The sequence below is a fragment of the Saimiri boliviensis genome, chromosome 9 (genome assembly GCF_048565385.1).
Source record: "Saimiri boliviensis isolate mSaiBol1 chromosome 9, mSaiBol1.pri, whole genome shotgun sequence".
Taxonomy (NCBI): Eukaryota; Metazoa; Chordata; class Mammalia; order Primates; family Cebidae; genus Saimiri; species Saimiri boliviensis.
This window is the reverse complement of record NC_133457.1, coordinates 127,019,371-127,039,505: the sequence shown is the minus strand read 5'-3', so window position 1 is coordinate 127,039,505 and position 20,135 is coordinate 127,019,371. Positions and strand designations below refer to the sequence as shown.

Genomic DNA, 20,135 nt, shown 5'->3' with positions numbered 1-20,135 from the left:
ATTTACCAACACTGACAAGAAATGAAACAGAAAATCTGAATAGCCTCGCATCTGTTAATAAAGTTATATTTGTAATAAAAAAGCTACCCCATAGAAAATTCCAGGCCTAGATGTGTGTGTGTTTTTCAAATATTTAAGAATGACATCAATGTGGGGTTTTTTTGAGACACAGTCTCACTGTGTTGCCCAGGCTGGAGTGCCGGGCACGAGCTGGGTGACAGTGGCAGGAGGCAGCAGAAGGCCCAGACACATGGGGCGGGGACCAGGGGAGGCCATGTCCAAGCCAAGGACAGTTAAACTTGGACTAGGTTGAGAACTTGTTGTCCTGTTTGGTGCACTTTCTCCTCTGCTTGATCCTACCATTTTACACATATCTACCCTGTCCTAACTGGTTTTTTTTCACAGTCTCTGCCTCATGGGTTCAAGCAATCCTTCTGCCTCCACCTCCCGAGTAGCTGGGACTACAGGCGCCTGCCACCACACCCAGCTAATTTTGTATGTTTAGTAGACACGGGGTTTCACCACATTGGCCAGGCTGGTCTCGAACTGCTGACCTCAGGTGATCCATCCACCTCAGCCTCCCACAGTGCTGTGATCACAGGCGTGAGCCACTGCGCCCGGCCTCCTAATTGGCTTTCAGCACTGTCATGCTCACTTTTGAATAGTGTCTTTGCTTTACCCTTTTTTGCATACTCACGAACCCATCAGCAAGCCTCCGTATCATGAGGCCCCAGACCCAGCCACACAGGGAGACTTTCCCACCTTCGGACGGGGGACCACCCCTGCACCCCTTGTCCATTGAAAGCTGTTTCACTGCTCAATAAAATTCTTCTCTGCCCTCCTCACCCTTCAATGTCCAGTGTTCCCTTATTCTTGGGTGTGGTACAAGAGCTCGGGAACCACCAGACGCGGTACGAACTGTAACACGGGTGAGCTGGGGTATGCCAGCATGGCCAAGCGGGTGTCACTGGCCAGAGGTCCCCGGCTTGCAGAGTGACTGAGAAGAAAAATCCTAAGTCATCAACTCACTGCAACCTCTGCCTCCCAGGCTCAAACAATTCCCTTGTCTCAGCCTCAGGAGTAGCTAGGACTACAGGCATGCACCACTACACCCAGCTAATTTTCGTTCTGTTATTTTTTTGAGATGGATTCTTGTTCTGTCACCCAGGCTGGAGTGCAGTGGCTCGATCTCAGCTCACTCCGCCTCTACCTCCTGGGTTCAAGCGATTCCCCTGCCTCAGCCTCCCGAGTAGCTGGGACTACAGCTGCGCACCACCACGCCCGGCTAATTTTTTGTATTTTAGTAGAGACAGGGTGTTGGCCAGGATGGTCTTGATCTCCTGACCTCGTAATTTGCCCGCGTCGGCCTCCCAAAGTGCTGGGATTACAGGCATGAGCCACCTCATCCAGCCAATTTGTATTTTTAATAGAGACAGGGTTTCGCCATGTTGTCCAGGCTGGTTGTGAACTCCTGGCCTGAATTGATCCACCCACCTCGGACTCCCAAAGTGCTGGGATTACAGACATGAGCCACCATGCCTGGCCCAAACAATGCCATTAATTTTAGAGTAACACTTTAAAAAACAGAGGAGGAGGGAACACTCCCCAGCTTATTTTCAGAAGCTAGCATAACCTTGCTACTAATACCTGATGAAGACATTACTTTAAAACAGAATTTTTAAAAAGCTAGGCACACTGACACATGTCCATAATGCCGGCACTTTAGAAGGCTGAGGAAAAGGATCCAAGAGTTCAAGACCAGCCTAGGCAACATGCTAAAACCTTGTCTCTATAAAAAATTAGCTGGGTGGGTGACGCTGGTACTGCCCCTCGAAAAGGTGGATGCAGTTTCTCCCACCTGTAATCCTAGCACTTTGGAGGCTAATGTGGGAGGATCTCCTGAGATCAGGACTTCAAGACCAGCTGGCAACAACTAAGACCTCCACCCCACCCCACCCAAACGTTATTATTATTTTTTGAGATGGAGTCTCACTCTGTCCCCCAGGCTGGAGTGAAGTGGCACCATCTTGGCTCATTGCAACCTCTGCCTCCCAGGTTCAAGTGATTCTCCTGCCTCAGCCTCCCAAGAAGCTGGGCATGTGCAGCCACACCCAGCTAAGTTTTATATATAAATATATATATATATATTTTTTTTTTTTTGAGACGGAGTTTCGCTCTTGTTACCCAGGCTGGAGTGCAATGGCGCGATCCTCGGCTCACCGCAACCTCCGCCTCCTGGGTTCAGGCAATTCTCCTGCCTCAGCCTCCTGAGTAGCTGGGATTACAGGCACGCGCCACCATGCCCAGCTAATGTTTTGTATTTTTAGTAGAGACGGGGTTTCACCATGTTGACCAGGATGGTCTCGATCTCTTGACCTCGTGATCCACCGCGCTCGGCCTAAGTTTTATATTTTTAGTAGAGACAGGGTTTCACCATGTTGGCCAGGCTGGTCTTAAACTCCTGACTTCCAAGTGATCTGCCTGCCTCAGCCTCCCAAAGTGCTGGGATTACAGGCGTTGAGCCACCATGTCCAATCAATTTTTTTTTTTTTTTTTTTTTTTGAGACAGAGTTTCACTCTTGTTACCCAGGCTAGAGTGCAATGGGGTGATCTCGGCTTATCGTAACCCCCAACTCCTGGGTTCAAGCGATTCTCATGCCTCAGCTTCCTGAGTAGCTGGGACTACAGGCATGTGCCACCATGGCCAGCTAATTTTGTCTTTTTAGTAGAGACTGGGTTTCTCCATGTTGGTCAGGCTGTTCTCAAACTGCCGACCTCAGGTGATTCACCTGCCTTGGCCTCCCAAAGTTCTGGGATTATAGGCGTGAGCCACTGTGCCCAGCTTTTTTAATTAAACAGGCATGGTGGTACATGTCTGTGGTTCCAGTGACTCAGGAGGTGCTTGAGGCTGCAATGAGCCATGATCGTGCCATTGCACTCCGGCCTGCGTGACAGAGTGAGCCCGTTTCAAAAAAAGAAAAAGCAATAACAAGACATATGAAATCTATACACTGAAAACCACACATTGCTAAGACAGTAAATATAGAAAAGATTTCCCATGTTCATGGATTAGAAGCCTCAATATTAAGATGTCAGTTCTCCCCAAACCGATGTGTAGATCTGACACAATCCTGACTCTAATCCCAAGGTTTTTTTTTTCCCATAGAAACGGATAAACTGATTTTTAAAAATGTAATAAGGAAATTCAACAGACAGATCAGCCACAACATTGATAAAAAGAACAAAAGTTAGTTGGGGAGAGACGGCACGGGGAGAAACGCCAGATACAGGCGAAGGGGAGGAAGGCAGCAAAGCACGCTGCCACGTGTGCACCTATGCCACAATCTTGCACATTCTTCACATGTACCCCACAACCTAAAATGCAATTAAAAAAAAAAAAGAACAAAAGTTAGAGAACTTACCCTACTGATTTTAGGACACATACTGTAAATCTACAGTAATCAAGACCATTTGGTTCTGAGGAAACACAGACACATAGACCAACAGCAGAACAGAGATTAGATAGAGTCACACTGAAGGCAGACCACAGAATGGGAGAAAATACTCACATTATGTACATATAAAAAACAATTCACAAGTGGAATACGTACAGAACTCTCACACAACTCCATTGCTAAGGCATACACGCAATTTTTAAGACTGGCCAGATGGTTCTGGCCGAAGAGTACAGAATGACTTGCAGGCAGTGAGAGCACAGGAAGGGACAGGCTTGGCAGATACTCTTTCATTCTTACCATTTCAGGATGCAATCCAAAATTACTCAACATATAAAGCTGAAAAAATGTAACTCATTCTCCGCCCCCCCCCGCCCCCCCGGCTTTGTTTCCTGGGCTGGAGTGCAGTGGCCAGATTTCGCCTCATTGCAACCTTGACCTCCTGGGCTCTGGTGATCCTCCCACCTCAGCCTCCTGAGCAGCTGGGACTACAGGTGTGCACCACCATGCTGAGCTATTTTTAAAAATTTTTTACAGAGGCAGGATCTTGCTGGTCTGAAACTCCTAGATTTAAGCAATCTGCCTGCCACAGTGTCCCAAAGTGCTAGGATTACAGGTGTGAGCCACTCCACCCAGCCCAATTTTGTTTTTTTAAAAACAAGGTTTTTCTCTGTTGCCCAGGCTAGAGTGCATAGTGTGATCCTGGCTCACTACAGCCTTGAACTCCTGTACTCCAGAGATCCACCCTCCTCAACATCCTGACTAGCTAAGACTACAGGCATGTGTCATTATGCCTAGCTAATTTTTAAATTTTCTATAGAGACAGAGTCTGGCTTTGTTGCCCAGGTTGGTCTCACACTCTTGATCTCAAGTGATGTTCCTGCCTCAGCCTCCCAAAGTGCTAGGATTACAGGCATGAGCCACTGCTCCTCACCAAAATGTGACTCACTTTTCTTTTTTTTTTGAGATAGAGTCTCACTCTGCTGCCCAGGCTGGAGTGCAGTGGTGCAACTGCAGCTCACCACAACCTCTACCTTCCAGCCTCAAGTGATTCTCATGCCTTAGCCTCCTGAGTAGCTAGGATTATGGACATGTGCCACAACGCCTGGCTAGTTTTGTATTTTTAGTAGAGACAGGGTTTCACCATAGGTGGCTAGGCTGGATGCAAATTCCTGGGTTCAAGTGATCCACCTCCCCTGGCCTCTCAAAGTGCTGGGATTATAGGTGTGACCCACTGTACCCAGACAAATATACACAATATAATTTATTTAATAAAACAAAACAAAAAAACAGAATTCTATTCCCGGCAAAAACACTCTGTAGAAATGAAGGTGAAACAAAGACATTTTCAGATAAAAAGAAGCTAGAAGAACCTATCACAAAGACCTAAAATACAAGAAACGTCAAAGTTATTTGGGCTGAAAGGAAATGATACCAGAGTAAAACCAAGTTTTTTGTTTTTGTTTTTGTTTTGAGACAGAGTTTCACTCTTGCTGCCCAGGCTGGAGTGCAGTGGCGTAATCTCTGCTCACTGCAACCTCTGCCTCCCAGGTTCAAATGATTCTCCTGCCTCAGCCTCCTAAGTAGCTGGAATTACAGGCATGTCACCACACCCGGCTAATTTTTGTATTTTTAGTAGAGAAAGGGTTTCACCATGTTGGTCAGGTTGGTCTCAAACTACTAACCTTGTGATTCGCCCGCCTCGGCCTTTGAAAGCGCTGGGATTACAGGCGTCAGCAACCACACTCAACCTTAATTTTTTATTTTTAGTAGAGACAGGACTTCATCATGTTGGTCAGGCTGATCTTGAACTCCTGACCTCAGGTGATCCATCGCCTCAGCCTCCCAAAGTGCTGGGATTACAAGTGTGAGCCACTGTGCCCAGCTAAAATCTAGATTTTTAGAAAAGAATGAAGAGCACTGGAAATGGTAAATATCTAGGTAAAAGACCACTTTTTGCTTTTTTGTTTTTTTTCTGAGACAGGGTCTTGCTCTGTCGCCCAGGCTGGAGTGCAGTGGTATGATAATGGCTCACGGCAGCCTCAACCTCCCAGACTCAAGTGATCCTCCTACCTCAACCTCCTAAGTAGATGGGACTACAGGTGTGAGCCATCAAGTGTGTAGAAATCTTCTGCAGAGGCCGGATGCGGTGGCTCAAGCCTGTAATCCCAGCACTTGGGGAGGCTGAGGCAGGTGGATCACGAGGTCGAGAGATCGAGACCATCCTGGTCAACGTGGTGAAACCCCGTCTCTACTAAAAATACAAAAAAAAAATTAGCTGGGCATGGTGGCACGTGCCTGTAATCCCAGCTACTCAGGAGGCTGAGGCAGGAGAATTGCTTGAAGCCAGGAGGCGGAGGTTGCGGTGAGCCGAGATCGCGCCATTGCACTCCAGCCTGGGTAACAAGAGCGAAACTCCGTCTCAAAAAAAAAAAAAAAAAAAAGAAATCTTCTGCAGGGACAGGGTCTCACTGTGTTGCTCAGGCTGGTCAGCTCAGGCTGGTCATGAACTCCTTGGTTCAAATGATCCTACTGCCTTGGGTCACGGTCACCAAAGTGCTGGGATCACAGCAGCCAATCCTTTTGGATGTTTTTCCATTTTGGTTTTTTTTTTTTTGGAGACTGAGTCTCCCTGTTTTCCAGACTGGATGGAGTACAATGGTGCAATCTTGGCTCTGCCACGGGGTTCAAGTGATTCTCCTGCCTCAACCTCCTTAGTAACTGGGATTACAGGCACATACCACCACACTTGGCTAATTTTTTTGTGCAGATGGGTTTTCACCATGTTGGACAGAAAAGTCTTGAACTCCTAACCTCAGGTTGTCTGCCCACCTTGGCCTCTCAAAGTGCTAGGATTACAGGTGTGAGCCACCACGCCCAGAGTTTCTATTTTCTTGGGGCAATGAGTCTAAGAGTTTATCACCTGCTGTTTGAAGTAGCACCTCATAACTTCATTCTTCCTAAACGTGGTTTAATTAAATTCCAAGGGGGCCGAGAGCAGTGGCTCAGGCCTATAATCCTGGCACTTTAAGAGGCTAAGGCAGGAGGATCATCTGAGGTCAGGAATTTGAGACCAACCTGGCCAACATTGTGACACCCCGTCTCTACTAAAAATACAAAAAGCAGGCGGGCGTGGTTGCACACACCTGTAACCCCAGCTACTCAGGAGGCTGAGTCAGGAAAATGACTTGACCCTGGGAGGAGGAGGTTGCAGTGAGCCGAGATCACACCACTGGACCTCAGCCTGGGCAACAGAGCAAGACCCTGTCTCAAAAAAAAAAAATAAATAAGTCAAGGGGACGCCCATGTCAACAGAAAGGTTGTAACACAGTTAAAGGAGGTGTGCAGCCACATCTAGATGAACAGCACCTGCTGCAAGTGGCAAGCAACCTTCAGTGTTACTCAGTCTTCACTTCTGAAGGGCTAAGCTCCAACATTTAGTCGGCACTCCTTTAGTGACACCATTATCTAAAAAGCAAACAAGGCTTTGGGAGGCCAAGTCAGGTGTATTGCTCCTTGAGGCCAGGAGTTCAAGACCAGCTTGGCCAACATGGTGAAACCCCATCTCCACTAAAAATACAAAAATTAACCAGGTGTGGTGATACATGCCTGTAATCCCAGCTACTCAAGAGGCTGAGGCAGGAGAATCACTTGAACCCGGGAGGCGGACGTTGCAGCGAGCCAAGATTGCACCACTGCACTCCAGCCTGGGTAACAGAGTAAGACTCCATCTCACAAATAAATAAGTAAAAATAAAAAGCAAACAACAAGGGGCCCATTTTACAAATCTAGTGTATCCCAGTCCATGCTGCTGGAAGTAGCCCCAGGGACTGCACATGTGCCTGGGCAGACAAGACCGCACACATGCTGGGACGTGGCCAGGACCCGTGTTCCCCCTCCCTAGGCCAGGGCAGCCACTCCATGACCTCGGCTCCTTCACCACCCTGGCTATAGCCTGAGGCCCCAGCATGGTGGCCAGCCCCATGAGACACTGGTGGATGCAAGTCCTGCTGACACCAGCCCCTTTCCCCACCACACCCACCACACTTCACAGTCTGGGCGGAGACAGAGCACCAAGCCCCACAGCAGCCCCTGATGCACCTTGCCATCTCTTCAACACACTGCCCTGCTCCCTACCATCTGGAGAGCTCACTCAAACCAGAACACTGAACCTGCCCTTAGGAAACCTCTCCTGCCACACAGAAGAGTGTGCCCTCTTCTGACACTGTCCTGGGCCTAGGCACACGTCAGGGCCGTCACAGCGTGGCATTCATTTGTTTATCAGACAGTTAAGAAGCATCTATCACATGCCACGCTCTGTCCTCAGAGCTGGGACTCAGTGGTAACAAAATAAACCAGCCGGGCGCGGTGGCTCAAGCCTGTAATCCCAGCACTTTGGGAGGCCGAGGCGGGTGGATCACGAGGTCGAGAGATCGAGACCATCCTGGTCAATATGGTGAAACCCCGTCTCTACTAAAAATACAAAAAATTAGCTGGGCATGGTGGCACGTGCCTGTAATCCCAGCTACTCAGGAGGCTGAGGCAGGAGAATTGCTTGAACCCAGGAGGCGGAGGTTGCGGTGAGCCGAGATCGCACCATTGCACTCCAGCCTGGGTAACAAGAGTGAGACTCAGTCTCAAAAAAAACAAAAAACAAAAACCAAAAAACAAAAACAAACAAACAAACAAACAAACAAACTAAACCAAACAGGTAAAAATCCCTGCCTGCAGCAGCTTGCAGCATAGCAGGTCCATACTCCTCAGAAGACTTAAAGATCTCTAGAGGTTAAAAAAATAAGTGTGTTCTATTTCCATACTTCCAGGTACAATCTCAGTGTGCAGCAAATGTTTTATAAGAGTTGCTGTTGAACTCAACCTACTGCTGGGGAAAAAGCTGGCGAACTTTGCAAGAACAGATTTGAAAACATCTTAAAAGGAAGCCTATGAGGCCGGGCGCGGTGGCTCAAGCCTGTAATCCCAGCACTTTGGGAGGCCGAGGCGGGTGGATCACAAGGTCAAGAGATCAAGACCATCCTGGTCAACATGGTGAAACCCCGTCTCTACTAAAAATAAAAAAAAATTAGCTGGGCATGGTGGCACGTGCCTGTAATCCCAGCTATTCAGGAGGCTGAGGCAGGAGAATTGCCTGAGCCCAGGAGGCAGAGGTTGCAGTGAGCCGAGATCGCGCCATTGCACTCCAGCCTGGGTAACAAAAGCGAAACTCCGTCTCAAAAAAAAAAAAAAAAAAAAAAAAAGCAGCCTATTTTTGTTCTGTTTTAAATATTTTACTATGTATTATGTGAAATGCAGAAATACATGCAACATTTAAGTTATAATGCTTAGTAATAAAATACACACCACGATCCCATCTCTAATTTAAAAACTGGAAAATTACCAATTACCTGGAAGTTCTATCTTCCCCAAATACACTACCTTAAATTTAGTGTTATTCTCTTGCTTCTAAAACATTACCTCACGTTCACTGCCAGTAAAACACAGAAGAAACATACCTTTGAAACTGCTAAAAAAAAAAAAAAAAAAAAAAAACCATGTTTATCCCTAAACACTATTTAGTTTTAATTTCTTGAGCGTAAAAAAACAGCCTAGCACTGTACTTGCTTTTCTGTAACCTGCTTTTCCTTTGAGACAAGGTCTTGCTATGTTGCCCAGCTGGCCTCCAACTCCTGGGCTGAAGTGCTCCTCCCACCTTCAGGCTCTGAGTAGCTGGGACTACAGGCAGGCAGCATCGTGCCCAGCGTGATCTGCTTCTGAAACCCCTGTGCTTTTAAGATTCATCAACACTGCCGGGTATAGCTTCAATTCATTCATCCCCAGTGTGGACACATTCTACTCTGTGGATGGACCACAGCTGATCGATCCACTCTTCCCCCGAAGGACATGTGGCTGTTCTCAGCTTCTGTTTCACCAAGTTACTCTCAACATTCATGGGCAGTAGGTGCAGTAGGTGACAAGGGGCAGACAGCACGGAGCTGAGGCAGCCACAGTGAGCACAGGCACTGGCAGGAGCGGGCGACCGTCAACAGCAAACAAGCAACTGAGGTGTGAGAAGACATGCAGCACCCCACTACCCAGGAAATGCAAATCAAATCACGGAGCACTACCTCTCACACGCCTACCAAAACTGCGTAAAAAATTGGCAGGCATGGTGGCGCGTACCTGTAATCTCAGCTACTCGAGAGGCTGAGGCAGGAGAATCACTTGAACCCTGGTGGCAGAGATTGCAGTGAGCTGAGATCATGCCACTGCATTCCAGCCTGGTGACAAAGACTCCATCTCAAAAAAAAATAGTAGTCCCAGCACTTTGGGAAGCCAAGGTGGGTGGATGGCTTGAGGTCAGTAGTTCAAGTCCAGCCTGGCTAACATGGTGAAACCCCACCTCTACAAAATATACAAAAACTTTGCATTTTTTGTATCACACCTACAGTCCCAACTACTTGGGAAGCTGAGGCCAGAGAATCACTTGAACCCGGGAGGTGGAGGTTGCAGTCAGCCAAGACTGTGCCACTGCACTCCAGCCTGGGCAACAAAGCAAGACTGAGTCAAAAAAAAAAAAAAAAAAAAAAGTTGGCCAGGTGCGGTGGCTCACGCCTGTAATCCCAGCACTTTGGGAGGCCGAGACGGGTGGATCACGAGGTCAAGAGATCGAGACCATCCTGGTCAACATGGTGAAACCCCGTTTCTTTTCTTTTTTTTTTTTTTGAGATGGAGTTTCGCTCTTGTTACCCAGGCTGGAGTGCAATGGCACGATCTCGGCTCACCGCAACCTCCGCCTCCTGAGCTCAGGCAATTCTCCGGCCTCAGCCTCCTAAGTAGCTGGGATTACTGGCACGCGCCACCACGCCCAGCTAGTTTTTTGTATTTTTAGTAGAGACGGGGTTTCACCATGTTGACCAGGATGGTCTCGATCTCTCGACCTCGTGATACACTCGCCTTGGCCTCCCAAAGTGCTGGGATTACAGGCTTGAGCCACCGCGCCCGGCAAAACCCCGTTTCTACTAAAAATACAAAAAAAATTAGCTGGCCATGGTGGCACGTGCCTGTAATCCCAGCTACTCAGGAGGCTGAAGCAGGAGAATTGCCTGAGCCCAGGAGGCGGAGGTTGCGGTGAGCCGAGATCGCGCCATTGCACTCCAGCCTGGGTAACAAGAGCGAAACTCTGTCTCAAAAAAAAAAAAAAGTTAATTAAATTAAAAAATAATAATAAAGCCAGGCACGATGGCTCATGGCTGTAATCCTAGCACTTTGGGAGGCCCAAGAAGGCAGATCACTTGAAGCCAGGAGTTCAAGACCAGCCACCTGGCCAACATGGCAAGACCCTGTCTCTACTAAAGATATGAAAATCAGCCAGGTGTAATTAGCCAGGCATAGTGGTACATGTCTGTAACCCCAGTTACTCGGAAGGCTGAGGCAGGAAAGTCATTTGAAGCTGGGAGACAGAGAGTGCAGTGAGCCAAGATCGCACCACTGCACTCCAGCCTGGGCGACGGAGCAAGACTGTGTCTCAAAAAAAAAAACAAAAAACATTAGCCAGGCCAGGCAGCGAGTGCCTATGGTCCCAGCTACTTGGTAGTTGGGAGGCTGAGGCAGAGGATCACTTGAGCCCAGGAGGTCGAGGCTGCAATGCGCTGAGATCGCACACTGCCCTCCAGCATGGGTGACAATGCGAGACTCTGCCTCAAAATATTAATCATAATGACAACATGGGTTTGTAGTTGATGTTCTGCCATTTCCTTTTCTAGTCAGCCACTGTTGTTGTAGTTTACAAAAATACCATCAGTCTGTGACAATGGAAATTTACAAAACTTAAATCTGGTCTTTCAGCACAAACAGTTTAGGAAGAATCCTTCTGGTGTATACTTAACTTTTGGGTGACCAAGAATGAGCAAGCTCAGCCCGGCCAGGCGCGCCGACCACCCTCCAAGGACTGCACCAGAGGGCACTGGAGTTTAGGGCTCGCTGCCATTCCTGCAGCCTCGACCGTGACTGGTAAGGCCAGATCCCCCGGCGCCCGCCTGGCCCGAGTCCTCGTCCTCATACGGACCGATGAGGGTGAGCATCTCCATATGTTCTCTCCGCGGTGCCCCATGATGTATCCAGGACCCCGGCGCGACACTGGTTAAAAGCGTGAAAGTCTCTCCCAGTTCACAGTTCCTTCCTTACTTATTCTGGTGTCTTTTCATGAACACAAGCTTTTTCCAACTGCAGCGAAAACATCTAACACAAACGTGGCATCTGAACCATTCAAGTGCACAACGCTGCTCAGCAGCTCTCCTCCAAGTCACCTTTGAGGCTGCTGAACATAGCGGCTTTCTGAGCCGATCCATCTGTTTTCCCCAGTGTTTGTTCAAGAAATCTTTCCTGCCGGGCGCGGTGGCTCAAGCCTGTAATCCCAGCACTTTGGGAGGCCAACGCGGGTGGATCACGAGGTCGAGAGATCGAGACCATCCTAGTCAACATGGTGAAACCCCGTCTCTACTAAAAATACAAAAAATTAGCTGGGTGTGGTGGCGCGTGCCTGTAATCCCAGCTACTCAGGAGGCTGAGGCAGGAGAATTGCCTGAACCCAGGAGGCGGAGGTTGCGGTGAGCCGAGATCGCGCCATTGCACTCCAGCCTGGGTAACAAGGGCGAAACTCCGTTTCAAAAAAAAAAAAAAGAAATCTTTCCTGATCCTAAGGTCCTATACTATCTCTAACACTTGTTGGTCTGGCCGTGGCGGGAGGTACAGACCAGCTCCCATCTGTCTAAGTCCTGTCCAGCACCCCAGGTCCCAGGAGCACCCACAGAGCAGCCCATCTTTCCCTGGGACCCACAGGTGCCTCTGGCTGACTGCAAACCTCCACGTGGGAGGTTTATCAGGGGCTCTCCATTTTCAGCAACCTTTATTCGAAAACCTCTGAAATTATCTGAGGCCATTCCCAAAATTTTTACAAAAGCTACAATTCTGGCCGGGTGCAGTGGCTCATGCCTGTAATCCCAGCACCTTGGGAGGCTGAGCTGGCGGACCACCTAAGGTCAGGGGCTCGAGACAGGCCTCGGCAACATGGTGAAACCCGTCTGTACTACACATACAAAAATTAGCCAAACGTGGTGGTGCACGTCTGCAACCCCAGCTACTCAGGAGGCTGAGGCAGGAGAATCACCTGAACCTGGGAGATGGAAGCTGCAGTGAGCTGAGATTGCATTACTGCACTCCAGACTGGGCAACAGAGTGAGACTCCGTCTCAAGAAAAAAAGGTAAAAATTATTTGGCACTTCTAACCACATCATAGATAATAGTACTTAAAATGGTATTTTAAAACAAGCATTCAATTACGAAGCCAAGAAGGCTTTTAACAGCAATTATCAACGTAACCCCTGTGAGTCACAGCACCTACGTGGTTCCCTAAATTCCAAGCTGTAAGGACTGAAGTCTCAGTGACGCTTTCGGCAAGAGGCCAGAAGCAGGTGTCAGTGGTGAGTGTCAGGCTTCTGATTACCGCCTCGCTATTCTCCCCAGCCTCCCGTGGTCATCCCAAGATGGTGGCTAGACAGGTGGCCTCGAGAGACACTGCCCGGTCAGGGTGGAGGTTGAAAAGTGCTGAGAAAGACATTCCAGGCCACAAAGATAACACATCCTGCAATGGAGGATAGCGTCTGAAAATACAGACGCTAAGAAGGCAGGTAGGGCCAGCAATCCCAGCACTTTGGGAGGAGACAGGAGAGTGGCTTGAACCCAGGAGAAGGAAGTTGCAGTGAGCTGAGATCGCCATGCACTCCAGCCGGGCTGGGCAAGAGAGAGACTCTGTCTCAAAAATAAATAAAAATACAAAAATTAGGCGGGCATGGTGGTGCACACCTGTAGTCCCAGCTGCTCAGGAGACTGAGGCAGGAGAACTGCTTGAACCCAGGAGACGGATGCTGCAGTGAGCCGAGATCTCAACACTGTATTCTGCCTGGGCAACAGAGAAAGACTCCATCTCACCCCCTCCACCGCCCAAAGAAAAAAAAGTCTGTTAGGAGCCTTGGGGCAAGGGGAACAACTCTAGAAAGAAGAGACTATGTCTAAGGAGAGGGGGAGACAAGGGGAGAAGAAACACCGAGGAGACGACAGGTGCTGTGTGTTGCTGTGGGGTGTGGCAAAGCCAAGTCACCCAAGGGTATGAAGGAAACACGGAGGAACCACAGAGAGCGACAATGACACAGGACGGGGAAGACACAGGAGTCGGTATGTGTGTCAGCACCTGGGCGCAACACCGCCGGGCAGCTGCAAAGGAGCCCCAGCAAGCACCTCTGGGAGAGACGCTGCAGACTGGGAGACGGGGCAGGACAGGCAATGCAGACGGGGAGATGGAGATGGGGACAGGGACACAGAGCACGGAGAGACGGTGCAGATGGGGAGACGGAGACGGGGAGATGGAGACGGAGCAGGAGAGACGGTGCAGATGGGGAAATGGAGTCGAGGAGATGGAGACGGAGCAGGGAGAGATGGTGCAGGTGGGGAGATGGAGACGGAGCAGGAGAGACGGTGCAGACGGGGAGATGGAGACGGAGCAGGAGAGACGGTGTAGATGGGGAGATGGAGACGGGGCAGGGAGAGATGGTGCAGACGGGGAGATGGAGACAGGGAGATGGAGACGGAGCAGGGAGAGACGGTGCAGACAGGGAGATGGAGACAGAGCAGGGAGAGACGGTGCAGATGGGGAGATAGAGACAGGGAGATGGAGACGGAGCAGGGAGAGACGGTGCAGACAGGGAGATGGAGACAGAGCAGGGAGAGACGGTGCAGACAGGGAGATGGAGACAGGGACATGGAGACAGAGCAGGGAGAGACGGTGCAGACAGGGAGATGGAGACAGAGCAGGGAGAGACGGTGCAGATGGGGAGATGGAGACAGGGAGATGGAGACGGAGCAGGGAGAGACGGTGCAGACGGGGAGATGGAGACGGAGCAGGAGAGATGGTGCAGATGGGGAGATGGAGACGGGGCAGGGAGAGATGGTGCAGACGGGGAGATGGAGACAGGGAGATGGAGACAGAGCAGGGAGAGACGGTGCAGACGGGGAGATGGAGACGGAGCAGGAGAGACGGTGCAGATGGGGAGATGGAGACGGAGCAGGGAGAGACGGTGCAGACAGGGAGATGGAGACAGAGCAGGGAGAGACGGTGCAGATGGGGAGATGGAGACAGGGAGATGGAGACAGAGCAGGGAGAGACGGTGCAGACAGGGAGATGGAGACAGGGAGATGGAGACAGAGCAAGGAGAGACGGTGCAGACAGGGAGATGGAGACAGGGACATGGAGACAGAGCAGGGAGAGACGGTGCAGACAGGGAGATGGAGACAGAGCAGGGAGAGACGGTGCAGATGGGGAGATGGAGACAGGGAGATGGAGACGGAGCAGGGAGAGACGGTGCAGACAGGGAGATGGAGACAGGGACATGGAGACAGAGCAGGGAGAGACGGTGCAGACAGGGAGATGGAGACAGAGCAGGGAGAGACGGTGCAGACGGGGAGATGGAGACGGAGCAGGAGAGACAGTGCAGATGGGGAGATGGAGATGGGGCAGGGAGAGATGGTGCAGACGGGGAGATGGAGACGGAGCAGGGAGAGACGGTGCAGACAGGGAGATGGAGACAGAGCAGGGAGAGACGGTGCAGACAGGGAGATGGAGACAGAGCAGGGAGAGACGGTGCAGACAGGGAGATGGAGACAGAGCAGGGAGAGACGGTGCAGACAGGGAGATGGAGACAGAGCAGGGAGAGACGGTGCAGACAGGGAGATGGACACAGAGCAGGGAGAGACGGTGCAGATGGGGAGATGGAGACAGGGAGATGGAGACAGAGCAGGGAGAGACGGTGCAGACAGGGAGATGGAGACAGGGAGATGGAGACAGAGCAGGGAGAGACGGTGCAGACAGGGAGATGGAGACAGGGACATGGAGACAGAGCAGGGAGAGACTGTGCAGACAGGGAGATGGAGACAGAGCAGGGAGAGACGGTGCAGACGGGGAGATGGAGACAGGGAGATGGAGACGGAGCAGGGAGAGATGGTGCAGACAGGGAGATGGAGACAGGGACATGGAGACAGAGCAGGGAGAGACGGTGCAGACAGGGAGATGGAGACAGAGCAGGGAGAGACGGTGCAGACGGGGAGATGGAGACGGAGCAGGAGAGACAGTGCAGATGGGGAGATGGAGACGGGGCAGGGAGAGATGGTGCAGACGGGGAGATGGAGACAGGGAGATGGAGACAGAGCAGGGAGAGACGGTGCAGACGGGGAGATGGAGACGGAGCAGGGAGAGACGGAGCAGGGAGAGACGGGGCAGGGAGAGATGGTGCAGACGGGGAGATGGGGTCAGGGAGATGGAGACACAGCAGGGAGTGACGGTGCAGACGGGGAGATGGAGACACAGCAGTGAGACACAGTGCAGACGGGGAGACGGGGACGGGGCAGAGAGAGACGGGGCACATGGGGAGATGGAGAAGAGACGGTGCAGACAGGGACATGGAGACGGGGCAGGGAGTGATGCTGCAGATGGGGAGATGGAGACGGGGCAGGGAACTACCTCTTTGCTTTAGATGTCCTTGGTTCATTCTTTTTTTTTGAGACGGAGTTTCGCTCTTGTTACCCAGGCTGGAGTGCAATGGCGCGATCTCGGCTCACCGCAACCTCCGCCTTCTGGGTTCAGGCAATTCTCCTGCCTCAGCCTCCTGAGTAGCTGGGATTACAGGCAAGCGCCACCATGCCCAGCTTCTTTTTTGTATTTTTAGTAGAGACGGGGTTTCACCATGTTGACCAGGATGGTCTCGATCTCTCGACCTCGTGATCCGCCCGCCTCGGCCTCCCAAAGTGCTGGGATTACAGGCTTGAGCCACCGTGCCCGGTGGTTCATTCTATTGAATAAAAACTTTGCTAATATGAATAATGAAATAAAACTGGCATTTTTTTTAACCTGCTGGGGAAACTTAATTTAAAATCTGAGATGAACCATGTAAAAACGTACTGCCAGCCAGGCACCGTGGCTCACACCTGTAATCCCAGCACTCTGGGAGGCTAAGGTGATCCTCCTGAACAGGATCACCAGTTCAGGAGGACAAGACCATCCTGGCTAACACAGTGAAACACCGTATCTACTAAAAATACAAAAAATTAGCCAGGTGTGTTGGCACCTGGCTATAGTCCCAGCTACTCTCGAGGCTGATGCAGGAGAATCGCTTGAACCTGGGAGGCAGAGGTTTCAGTGAGCCAAGATCGTGCCACTGCACTTCAGCCTGGGCGATAGAGCAGATAGAGCAATACTCCATTTCCAAAAAAAAAGAAAAAAAAAAAGGCCAGACATGGTGGCTCATGCCTATAATCCCAGCACTTTGGGAGGCTGAGGCAGTCGGATCACGAAGTCACGAGATCAAGACCCTCCTAACCGACATGGTGAAACCCCATCTCTACTAAAAATACAAAAATTAGCTGGGCATGGTGGTGCATGGCTATAATTCCAGCTACTCGGGAGGCTGAGGCATGAGTATCGTTTGAACCCAGGAGGTAGAGGTTGCAGTGAGCTGAGATCACGCCACTGCACTATAGCCTGGGCAACAGAGTGAGACTTTGTCTCAAAAAAAAAAAGAATCAAACATTCTCAAAACCCAATTATCAATGCGACATTCCTACTCTTACCCTCCTGGGCACCGGGCGCCCAAGCACCCTGGGGCCTTGCCCTCCCAGTCCTAAGCGCACATCACTTTTGATGGTGCAAACGGCAGAGAAAAGGTCCAGGGGACACCAATGAGGCCACAGGACACGACACCTGGGCAGCCAGTATTCAGGCAAGATTTGAACCTCTCCATACAAAGGGGGCCCAGAGCAAGCAAGCACCCCTGGAACAGAATGAGTCTGAAGACGAGTGACACCTTCATCATCACAGCACTGCTGTTAAAGCTATTCATCTATGTACAATGCTAGAGAATAAAGGTGCTACAGCAGACACGTTACTACGACCAAAAATATTCCAGAAAATCTTAACACACTCCCAAATGTGAAAGACAAAGTATTCTTCATAAAGGCAGTGAGCACGAGAGCATTCGGGGTGCTGGCGCTCTACCCTCACAACACCTAAATCCACAGGATCCAAAGTCTGGGGCGCACCCTGGCTTCGGTAGGCCTCTGCTGCCCCCACAGGCTCTCCTCAGGATCACCGGCCAGATGAATCGAAACACTTGGCATCTGGGACGAAAGGGCATAAAACCAACAATTGATTCAGGAGAAATCTACTCTCAAGGAAGAATTTTTTTTCTTTTTTCTCTCCTTTTTTTCTTTGAGACAGAGTCTTGCTCTGTCGTCCAGGCTGGAATGCAGTGGCACAATCTCAGCTCACTGCAACCTTTGCCTCCCAAGTTCAAGTGATTCTCCTGCCTCAGCCTCTTGGGTAGCTAGAATTATAGATGCCCACCACCACACCCAGCTAATGATTTTTGTATTTTTAGTAGAGACGGGGTTTCACCGTGTTAGCCAGGATGGTCTTGATCTGCGGACCTCATGATCCGCCTGCCTTGGCTTCCCAAAGCGCTGGGATTACAGGCATAAGCCACCGTACCTGCCCCACTACCCTCGTCTTTTTTTTTTTTTTTTTTTTTTTTTTTTTGGAGGCGGTTTCCCTCTGTCGCCTAGGCTGGAGTGTAGTGGCGCGATCTCTGCTCACTACGGCCTCTACCTCCTGGGCTCGAGTGATTCTCCTGTCTCAGCCTCCCGAGTTAGCTGGGACTACAAGCATGCGTCACCACTCTCTGCTAATTTTTCTATTTTTAGTAGAGATGAGGTTTCACCATGTTGGCCAGGCTGGTCTCAAATTCCAGACCTCAAGGGATCTGCCTGCCTCAGCCTCCAAAAGTGCTGGGATTACAGGCATGAACCACTGCGCCTGGCCTCTTTTCTTCTTGAGATGGGGTCTCACTCTGTCGCCCAGGCTGGAGTGCAATGGTAGGATTAGGGCTCCCTACAGTTTCAAAATCCTGGGCTCAAGCTATCCTCCCACTTCAAGCAGCTGGGACCACAGGCACATGCCTGCACTGTGCCGGGCTAGAACTTTATCTGGACATAGTAATCACAATATTCAAATACTCAACTTCAAAGAACACATAAATTCATAAAAATACTTGTGACTGGCCAGGTGAGGTGGCTCATGCCTGTAATCCCAGCACTTTGGGAGGCTCAGGCAGGTGGATCACGAGGTCAGGAGTTCGAGACCAGGCTGACCAACATGGGGAAACTCCATCTCTACTAAAAACACAAAAATTAACTAGGCATGATGGCGGGCACCTGTAATCCCAGCTACTCAGGAGGTTGAGGCAGGAGAATCACTTGAACCCGGGAGGCAGAGGTTGCGGTGAGCTGAGATCTCGCCACTGCACTCCAGCCTAAGTGAAAAGAACGAGACTCTGTCTCAAAAAAAAAAAAAAATTATGACCACAATCCTACTGGCAATATCATATTTACTTAGTGACCTCTGCCCTGTTCATTCTGTGACTAATCAAAAGGCACACCCACCCTGGCTGTGATTTCCCCCACTGTACAGTGGACTGGAGGCTTCCACTGAGTAGACTGCAGAGCTGAAGCTTAAGACACAGACAGTGGATAACTCACAGTGCATAAAATGTTACAGATGGCCGGGCACGGTGGCGCATGCCTGTAGTCCCAGCTACTCGGGAGGCTGAGGTAGGAGGGTCGCTTGAGCCCAGGAGTTCTGGGCTGTAGTGAGCTATGCCGATCGGGTGTCCGCACTAAGTTTGGCATCAATGTGGTGACCTCCCGGGAGCGGGGAACCATCAGGTTGCCTAAGGAGGGGTGAACCGGCCCAGGTCAGAAATGGAGCAGGTCAAAACTCCCGTGCTGATCAGTAGTGGGATCACGCTTGTGAATAGCCACTGCATTCCACACTCCAGCCTGGGCAACGTAACGAGACCCCGTCTCTTAAAAAAGAAAAAATGCAGCCGGGCGCGGTGGCTCAAGCCTGTAATCCCAGCACTTTGGGAGGCCGAGGCGGGTGGATCACGAGCTCAAGAGATCGAGACCATCCTGGTCAACTGGGTGAAACCCCGTCTCTACTAAAAATACAAAAAATTAGCTGGGCATGGTGGCGCGTGCCTGTAATCCCAGCTACTCAGGAGGCTGAGGCAGGAGAATTGCCTGAACCGAGGAGGCGGAGGTTGCGGTGAGCCGAGATCACGCCATTGCACTCCAGCCTGGGTAACGAGCGAAACTCCGTCTCAAAAAAAAAAAAGAAAAGAAAAAATGCTACACATGGCATCTGGGTATTTCCAGCACTTCCAGTGGGAAGCCATTCTGAAATGTTTAACTGATGGAAACAGCCCCAATTTTCCCACACTCACCCCCGGCCTAGGGCTGCTCTTAGAGAAATTCACCCAGGGGGACGGCTGGCCAGTACCTCCCGTGTGCGGGCTGTCCCTGGTGAAGCAAACACAGGGTTTCAGAGTGCCTCTGTAACTACGACAAACGGCAAATGATTCCCGTGAGTCTAGTATGCAACCAAATATAAGGTGTAAAAATTAACCATGACAAGCCAACTGTAAAACATGCTAAATTTCAGAGGATGTTAAGTGTTACACGCAGTGCACCTCAAAATTGAGACAGTATGATCTGACGAAACTTGCGACAACATCTGTTTCATCT

General features: G+C 50.4%; 1 protein-coding gene across 5 annotated transcripts in view; it reads right to left on the bottom strand.

The window, feature by feature from the left end:
* DNAJC5 (DnaJ heat shock protein family (Hsp40) member C5) overlaps window positions 1-20,135 on the bottom strand; it is a 43,149-nt gene that overhangs the window by 10,570 nt on the left and 12,444 nt on the right. The window lies entirely within an intron of this gene.